General features: G+C 40.8%; 1 long non-coding RNA gene across 3 annotated transcripts; it reads left to right on the top strand.

The window, feature by feature from the left end:
- The first annotated feature begins 2008 nt into the window (after positions 1-2008).
- LOC307027283 lies at positions 2009-6428 on the top strand. 3 transcript variants are annotated; one of them, XR_013804586.1, is made up of 6 exons: positions 2009-2498; positions 4995-5126; positions 5213-5335; positions 5423-5537; positions 5670-5744; positions 6040-6428. It is a non-coding gene; the product is annotated as an uncharacterized lncRNA (long non-coding RNA). The 3 variants fall into 3 exon arrangements; XR_013804587.1 differs by lacking the exon at positions 2009-2498 and adding an exon at positions 3111-3181; XR_013804588.1 differs by lacking the exon at positions 2009-2498 and adding an exon at positions 4437-4829.
- The last annotated feature ends 1525 nt before the right edge of the window (positions 6429-7953 follow it).

Raw genomic sequence — 7953 nt, 5'->3', positions numbered from 1 at the left:
CACACACACACACACACACACACACACACACACACACACACACACACACACACACACACACACACACACACACACACACACACACACACACTTCGTTTCTTGTAGCCCTCGAAAGGGTTTTGGAGGTTGATGCCTCGGTGAACGTGAGTTGTTTGGCTTTCTTGTCCGCAGCAGCAGAAAGTATTTTTGAATGAATCAAAGTGGGTCGTCACCGTCAATTTTCTCTAAGAGTTATGCTCCAACACACAGTTACACGGGGTGCAGAACAGTTTCCCCCCACTTTCGTGAAAGACATCGGGGTACTGCTTTGCCCGGTTTTTAGCAGAAATGTTCGTCGTGTGAGTTCCACACGTTCACTCTACGGTGTTGTTTACCTTCTGTGATGAGCGAGCTGATGACGTCGCGTCATCATCATCATCACTACTTCACGTCAAGACGAGTTAACTTTTTTTTCCTCAACTTTGTGTGGAAAAATGCGGGGATTATGCGGCCTTTTGATAAATATGCGGCCTTTTTAAAATCTGCGCCATTTTGCTGATTATGCGGTAAATTCTGCGATCGCAGAATCGCGTTTTTCTGGAGGGTCTAAAAGGCGGATGGTGTTAAGTAGTCTCATTTAGCCAGTTGTTAGCAACCACTGTTTTATGAAACATAACAGCTTCAAACATTCACCAGTGGGGGTATTTACTGATGTATTATACATCGTTAAACAAAACTTGAAGATCTGTTCAGCTTTTGTTAACACAGATCTTATTTCAGGCTTCTAACCAAAACTGCGTTAAAAAACCTCACTGACTAGGACACGAGGGCACCAGATGGTTAAATGTTCTTACAGTTCTCCTACTCTTCCACAGTAACACAGTGGCAGTGTTTACCTGCAGTATACAGCACTCTGTGATGGATTGATCGGCAGTATGTGAGGCAGATAATGTGCTTTTGTTATGTTAGCGTGTGTGTGTGTGTGTGTGTGTGTGTGTGTGTGTGTGTGTGTGTGTGTGTGTGTGTGTGTGTGTGTGTGTGTGTGTGTGTGTGTGTGTGTGTGCCTTCCTGTGATCAGTCTTTATGATGATGGTTATAGCTGTTAACTTCATGACCCCACAGAGGACAAACGCACCATTTTATCACTCAATCACCCACACACACAAAAACACGTACACGCTCTCAGTGAGACAAGGCTGTGTCCCGTGGTGTGTGTTTCACGGGGCATTATGTTGACTAATCTGTGGGGACACTAGCTCAGAGAAATGACTATTGATCTGGTGAATGACACACTCCCCTTAAAAGGATTGCTGCACAACTAACACAACTAAGTCTTCTCTCAAAATATTATATAAATAATCTTTTAGAATTCTTGGGGAAATCAATAATGCGTCATTCCCCTTTTTTAAAAGAAAATATTTCTAATTTATTTTAATTGTGTAATTTTTAAAGTAGTTTTGCTTCATTTGTGTTTCTAAAGGCAACATATTTGGCTTATTTTGTTGTATTACTAAATGTAGCTGTGTTGCTGCTTTGTGCTGTGATTTATCCAAGCATGTCCAGTTGATGAAAAACATTCACATTCTTTGAAGTTTGTCCAACTTTAATATCATGTCACTCCACATGTTGCACTAATTGTTGTGTAGTGGCCAAACAGTGGTACTACACCCCTGTGTTAGTCCATGACATAATTTGGCCTCAAAAAACGTTTTGGGAAAGAGACATCTGTAAATCAGCGGATAAGTCTTTTTGATAGAAACCAACTTTGCAATCCAAACACTTGAGGGCCCTTATTATATTAAAGTCATTAGGCCATAATGGTTTTATAACGCGCTAGAAGTCGAGACCATGACGTTGTGGATTGGAGGCGGGCAAAGGAAAAGGAAAACACAAGTGTGCATACTCTATTGGCTCTGATATGGGTACTTTGGCTTGCAAGAGTCAAGCCATCTTTGCTTTATGTGTCACTGTGCAACTTTCATAGGATTTATGTTATTCGTTATCTTTATACATCCATGGGCAGGGGTGGACTGGCCATCTGGCATACCGGGCATTGTCCCGGTGGGCCGTTGACCCAATGTGGGCCGGTCCGCTATGGTTTTTTCTTTTTTCTTTTTTTTCTCTAAATTCCCTCCAATTGGGCCGGCCAATTGGCTACAGAGGGCTAGCAGTGTGTTGCCAGCATCGACACATATTATTGGTCTATTGTTTTTCATTGTCAATCAATCATGGGCTGACAGGCTCAGAGAGCCCTGACAGTGCTGTCAATCACAACACAAACCAAGGTGGGGCGGGACCTCATGGCATGGGCGGGAGTCGCGGGACGGGCTGCTGCTGAGCTGAAAATGGATAAGCAGAAGAAACACCCGGGTGGCGCTGAAAAACTGTGACTTAAAAAGCTGAACTCTCTGGAGGTGGAGGCTGCTAAATATTCTAAATTGACGGACCTATTTGGTGCCGGGGTCACCGCCCCAGCAGGTGCTGCTGCGCCGGGAGACGAGCGAGTGGAGGCATAAATGGTAAGTAACGTTAGCCTGGGGCTGGCTAGGCTACATTTTTGAGACATGTCCAAAAAAAAAGTAGAAAACGTTTTTACATTGAATGTGATGTAACCTAATTAATTGCATAGTCCTACTTGTGACAACATATTAGCTTAGAGTTGAAGGGCTGTGAATCTTGGTAGTTGTGGTTGATTTTGTTTAAATATGCCGAATTGTGATATTATGGGTTATTATTGTTCAGATGATTTAGCTAGGCTAGCTAAGAGCTGCTAACGTCAGCGGTTTCTTGTTGCCATAGCAACAGTAAACATTCACATGGACCAACGAGCTGTAAGTAGAGATGCAGAATCAAGCTGTATTGTAAATAAAGATGAGATACTTTGAATTTTAGCACAAAATACAAGTAAACCTATAGGAAATAATCACATTAATTTGCAATATTTGCCATTGAATTTATTGTAATCTTTCAATTCATTTATTGTTTACTGAGGTGATAAATATTTCATAATTTGTGTGTAACTTTAATTTGTGTGTAAATGTGTCAGTTAAGGGAGAGAGCCAGACCAATTCAGGCAGCCCAAAGACTGCACCACCACCAGTGGTGCAGAAAGTGTTCTGTAGCAGAGACGACACCAGTAGAAGGTGGCTGACGTACTGTCCAGAGCGTCACATGCTGTATTGTTTCATCTGCATGGCATTCGGTAAGAGAACTGATAGCAGTCTGTTCATCAGTGGAATGTCAGATTGGAGGCATATACACCATGTATGGTGCTACGCACATGTACTAAATCTGGTGCTTGCAAACACAACCCAGATTGTTATTGAGAGTGGGTCCCTGTTTGCGCTCCTCAATGGCATTGCGGTATTCATCAAAGAGTCATATAAAAGGATGAATGTGTGGGAAGAGTCAGGCCGAAACAAGAGACGTAGATGCCTTGCTCCTATTGGCGAGACACGCTGGTGGGCCAAGCATGAGGCCCTGAAGAAGGTGTTTGGCTCCTTTGGAAAACTGGAAGATGGTCTGTACGTTGATGTGCTGTTGACATTATCAGCTATACAAAAACAGGCAACAGTGAAACCATGTATCCTTGTCATGGCCAGAGGATATGCAGAGTCATTGCTCAAGTATGAGACGATCTTGACGGCTCAAATCTTCCTCCGCATATTTGAACATACCTCTCCATTGTCTAAATACCTTCAGACGGCAGGATTGGACATCCTCTCTGCTCACAGAATAGTGGCATCGACACAGGATATGCTGAAAAGCTTGGGAAGAGATTTTGAATCTGTAAAAAGAGCAGCAGACACATTTGTCAACTGGACAAACACAGAAATCCAAGAGAGAGATGACACAGAAATTGAAGTGGAGGCCACACTGCCACAAAAGAGGAGGAGGTTGAAGAAAGTCTTGCCTGGAGAGATGGCTCAGGATGAGACCCTGGAGGATGCAGAAAAATCCTATGAGGTGAATGTGCATAACCGGATCATGGACACAGCAATTGAAGCCATTCATAGGCGCTTTTTAACATACGGCAATCTATATGCGGACTTGGCATGTCTGGATCCCAGAAACTTCCCTCAGCTCTGCAGCAGTGCTCTTCCCCAGTCTGCCCTTCAAGACTTAAGCAAGTGCTTGCAAGGATTTGACAGCAGGGCAACCAAGGAAAATATGCAGGCCGAGTTGAAAAGCTTTGCACTCCAGTGGAACAGGCTGAAGGCATCCCCATTGGCAGAGTACAAAGCAAGAACAGTAGAAGATGGATCAGGTGGTGAGGAGGACAACACAGAAGAGGTTGAGATAACTCACATAAGCTGTTGCTCCTGCAAAGAATGCCCTCTGTGCTGCTACCAGATACTTCGCCATTTCAACATGCTAACAGATGCATACCCTGCCCTAGGTCTTGCTTATAAATACCTGCTTACATTATCCCTCACACAGGTGGCTTGTGAGCGCACATTTTCAATTTTGAAGTTTGTTAAAAACAGACTCAGAAGCACCCTCTCATCTGATAAATTGGAGGCATTTATGTTGATGTCCACAGAGAGAGACATCCTCATGTCCTTGGACTCTGACTCTTTGATAGATAGACTTGCAGAGAAGAGTGAGCTGCTTAAAAAGCTGCTCCACTGATAAGGCGAGAAATATTTAATATTATTGTTATTATCACACATTATGGATGTAGTAATTCATTATTTGTCATTTTAATTATGCTTTTCAGAAGTTGTATTGTGCTTATGTGTTGATCCTTAATGGTGTGATCATGTACACTAAATTAGTGTACATGAGTCGTTCTCCCTCTGTTCTATATGTGGACTTGTTCTCTCATTTGGGACCACTGTTAGAATTTGGTAAGTGTATCATGTATTTTTTAATGTTGTATAAATTCATACTTCATCATTTTAAAAAGTTTTGAAAGAAACGCACATCCCAAAAGTTTTCAACTTTAGGTGCAGGACAGAGGAAAACATTTTATTTATTTTTCAGACTTAATAATGTATCCAATTCCCTCTCAGGTTGACCACTTGACATGTGAGAGCTTGAGGAGTTGTTCCCCCTCCGTTCATGTTCGAGGACTTGCTCTCTCTCTGCGTCCACTCTCTACCTTCACTGCACCAACGTTTGGCTGTTGAGTCTCCTCTAGTATGGTGAGTTTATCATTTTTTATGTTTTATGAAATCATACTTAATTTGTGATGATGAGAGACTAAATAATGTATCCAATTCCCTCTCAGGTTGACCACTTGACATGTGAGAGCTTGAGGAGTTGTTCCCCCTCTGTCCATTTTCAAGGATTTGCTCCCTTACTTCCTCCACTTCACCACTTTTTGGCTTCTGAGAAGTCTATGATTTGTTGAGTATGTCATGTGTCTTATAATGTTATATGAATTCATACTTGATTTGTGATGATGAGAGACTTAATAATGTTTCCATGTCTCTTTTAGGTTGACCACCCGAGAGCCTAAGAAGTTGTTTTCCCTCTGTCCCCTTTTGAGGACCTGCTTCGTCTCCTCCATCATTCACTGGGCCACTTTTGGGTTCCTGAGCTTATTTCATGTGGTGAGAGGAATGCAATATGTGTATGTTTAAAGGTTTGTGTGAAGAAACATACTATATGTGTTATAAAATGACAATTGGTAATTCATAAATGTCTCTTTATATTCTCTGCTACCATTATCTCCTGTCAAACAGGTTTTCCTGACCTGCTAGAAGTTCTTCTATGATGCTTGAGTCATCCATCATATCTGAGAGCTTCGTCTTGACTTTGTGAGTTTATTATGCAACTTGTTTTGTCTCAGATTGAAACAAAAGGTTTGATTATGACTATTTCCTGGCTGAAGATTTTCATATTGATGGTTTTAATTTCAAACATCTGCATATCTTTTAAGTTCAATTAACAGTTATGCAGGTAGGCCTTAGGGCTCTTTTGAGACTTAAGTCATCCTTCATGACAGATACATTTGTTCACTAAGTGTCACTACGTCACAATATGGCTACATGGCTACTTATATTTGTCAGTACACAGATACTGAGTACGAGTTATGTTTGCTGTTTCTTGCAGGTCACGAATTTGGTGAGGAGTGGAGCTGGCTGGCTGCGGACGAGGAAGTATAGAGCAATACATACTTGGGCACATACACTTATATGAGAATGCATATCTATTCAGACCTGTAACCCATGTCTTAGACTTTTCACACAGCTATATATATATATATATATTTTTTTTCAATTCTCTATTTATGGTTTCATAATGAGTGAGTTAATTTCAGCTCTAATGCTGCTACTGTCTGTAATATGTTTCTATTTAGATTATTTGTCAGGATATTTTTTTGTTATTATTGTCCGAGTCTGGTTTTAACTAATACTGGGCTTACACCAAAAGATTTTCACAGTCACAGACTAAAAACTGAAAGGGTAGCATAAGGGTTCTTCCCGTTAGTCTCGTCCCACCCCTAGTCATTACATAACTTCTGTTGTGATTTGACACTATAATGAATAAAGATTGATTGATATAGCTGTCAACTTTAGTCCTTGAGTTCATAGTTAAGTGCTTCATTTGTTAACTGCTATCAAGGAATATGACTCTCCTTTGTAGTGTGCATGAGAGAAGATGCCGCAAGATTAGTGGACTTCTATGTAGTGTCCGCTGATAATGTAGTGGGCTGGTCTGGACAGAAAATGCCAGGGCTGAATTTTTGTCCCAGTCCACCCCTGTCCATGGGGACAGCACTAAACCCTTCTGGATTTAGCAGGGATATACAGTATCTCAAAGTCTTTCAGATTGCACTACATGGAAAAACAATTAAAATAAAAAGTGTTTCAATGAATGTGGACTTTACATAACCTTAATTAAAGAATTATTTAATTTGTTTACAGGAGTGTTAATGCCTTGTCTGGAAAATCTCACATTAAGCTAAAATCCCTGGATCTATAGTACTGGTGAGTAACTAATAAGCCTTGGGCCAGGAATACAATCTTTCCTTTTTTTACTTATTCGACAGCCCCCCTGCTTTCACTGGTAATACCACCAGAACAAAGTTTATACCCAGCTTCAAATGAGTAATATTCTAAAAAGTAATAAAAGGCTTTGTTTCCAGGATATCAGCTAAGCAGGAGGTCTAATGGAGTTCCAGGTTATTGACTATGCTGAAGAAAGGCTAGCTTTGTTTCTCTTTTTATTCCAGTTTGATCCCACTGACCTCCATTGCCAAAGGCCTGGGATTAGTGAGAAACTGGAGCTGTATCAAAGGGGATTTTCCATCCGCAGTGGACACAGCCTGACACTGAGTCAAACAGGAGAATCCTGGAAAAGCAGCTTTATGGCAGAGATTTCCTCATTCTTTTTTCTTTCTTTTTATTTAGCTCACAGTGGCTGTCAATACCAATCTCCACGTGTTACTGCATTGAGTGGCAACTCATTCTGTGTAGTAAAAAAGACATTCCCATTTAAATTGTTTAATTTAAAACATTAATTAAGCTACCATTACTCAAATGTAATTTACTTTGCTTTATTACCAATAAGCCTGAAGTAGAACTGTTTTAAAGCTAAACAGCTTTTAATTATCTAAACAACTTTTGTATGGTTGTTATGTTGTGTGTAGTCATTCACAATTTGAATTAATCAACTACTTTATGACCAAAATACCCTTAAAAATAATAACTTTCTCATCAGCCTCAGCTGTATATCATGTTCAGTGCAAATCAGCAAACATAAGAATGCTAAGCTAATGGTCTGTTCACATAAACACGAAGCAAACTATTAGTGCGCCATGGACTGTATAAAATATGGATTTATTCTCAGTACCGTCACACAAACGTGTGAATTAGATTCCAACGTCGTAAAGATCAGTTTTGGGAGCTGTGGCCAATCGCCATTTCAGCTGTCACAAAACCTCATACATTTTGGCTATCAAAATAAAGAATAGGCAAAGAGGGGGCGCAGGCCTGGGTGACACAATCATGGATGTAGCTTTCC

Source organism: Notothenia rossii (genome assembly GCF_949606895.1).
Source record: "Notothenia rossii genome assembly, contig: scaffold_225, whole genome shotgun sequence".
Lineage (NCBI taxonomy): Eukaryota > Metazoa > Chordata > Actinopteri > Perciformes > Nototheniidae > Notothenia > Notothenia rossii.
This window is presented reverse-complemented; position numbering and strand designations above follow the sequence as displayed.